General features: G+C 32.9%; 1 non-coding gene across 1 annotated transcript; it reads right to left on the bottom strand.

Moving 5' to 3' along the window:
* Trnaa-cgc lies at positions 1-72 on the bottom strand. Its single transcript has one exon. It is a non-coding gene; the product is annotated as a tRNA-Ala (tRNA).
* Between the last annotated feature and the right edge of the window lie 1,686 nt (positions 73-1,758).

Raw genomic sequence — 1,758 nt, 5'->3', positions numbered from 1 at the left:
TGGAGGTGCTGGGATTTGAACCCAGGACTTTCAGCATGCGAAGCAGACACTCTACCACTGAGTTACACCCCCTGATGCCTTGGAGCTTAATTTTAAAATCGTATGAAAACTTACCAGTTTAACTATTAAATATTACTACCTACTTACTAAAATCGTTAGTAGTAAAATCCTTCAAAAACTTGTTGACTAAAAAGTAAAAATACATATTTGATTGCAACAAATATATTTAAGGACAATAGGACCTTCAATATTTTCCCGCCATAAAAAGACCTAGAAATCCATCCCCTATTTCAATTTTCAACCCCTATAAGTTAAATTTTCAATATAAAATGGCCTTTCTTATCATCATTAATCGAAATGAATGAACTGAATATGTATAAGAAGATAATAAAAAAAATGTGTGGTTTTATGAAACCACGGTAAATGTGAAACTTTTTTTCACACTATACACATTTAACTAAAAATTATCGTATTTGTACGATAATTATCGTACGTATCGTCACGCGACATGCGCTACACAGACCAAAAAGTTTGAGACGATGTAATAAAAGTTTCACTTTAAAAAGGTCAGAGACAAACAGACAAAGTAACAGTTCCATATATTTCTCGTATTACCAAGTATCTATTGATGTTTCCAGTAAAATCTAACAATCGACAGGTGTATCAACAAAATGATCAAATTGCAACACAAATGCTTAGCAACACTTATATTTTTCGCATTGAGGTAGGTTCGTATACGGGTCGATGACTTTATACATTGCAAATACATACAACAAACACATTAGGACATTTTCCACCCTATTTATAAGTCATTAGAGTTCGAAATAGCTTAACACGCGAATACGAAATGCATAGAATAAGTTTGCGTTGTCTATTTTATTCAACATTTTGTGTCTGTGTGCGTTCTGTGATAATAATAGTGTTGTGCAACGTCAGCGAAAATTGTCGAAATTTCACGTATTCGTAAGTGTTGCCCAACGTTCGGAAACGATGATTAGACTTTATTAAATATGCTGAATTGTTATACGAATGTGGAATTGTTATGTTTTGTAAGGCATTAAAGTGGTTCGTTCATGATTAACTTATTTGCATATGTGTTAATTTTATAATTGTGTTGTAATTGGAATAAATGGATTGTATTTTTTATTTATTGTTTCCTTTCCAATTTTTTATTTATAGACTTTATTAAAGGATGTTGGTTGTAGTTTTCATACTTAGAGGTTATTGTACTATGTTATAGTATATGTATCTGAATAATGAAATATTGTAGGTGCGGTGGTTTTCTTCTATTTAACATAAATTATTATAATATTTTAAGTGTAAGTACGTAATATTATGAGTCACATATTATTTAATATATTCCCAGCATCATTTTTCTCCTCTTGTCATTAGATAAGTCGATAAATCCCTATCGACTACATCGACATCGCTAAACGCCGACACTGTTCTCGCATTTACAATTTTCGCCTAGCAACTAAAGTGAAGGCAGATCTCCCCCCTACCACGCGACCCGTTCTAATTTCTTTGCGACACGTATCGCTAGGCCCCCGTACCACGAACGAAGTTGTAAGCGAAGGTATTGAATTTTCTACTGTTTTGTGTATTGCTTTTCATCCCGGTTTTGCTCGTGGAACTATGGAACTATTTACCGGGATATTATCATATTGATATCATCTCAGGTTAGGTGGTATTCTGGGTAATAAAACAATATTAGGTAAGGTAAGTGTAGATTTCATCTTAAACTGGAATTTTTTACGT

Source organism: Colias croceus, chromosome 15 (assembly GCF_905220415.1).
Source record: "Colias croceus chromosome 15, ilColCroc2.1".
Taxonomy (NCBI): domain Eukaryota; kingdom Metazoa; phylum Arthropoda; class Insecta; order Lepidoptera; family Pieridae; genus Colias; species Colias croceus.
Note: the sequence above shows the minus strand (reverse complement) of the source record. Positions and strands in the feature narration are given on the sequence as shown.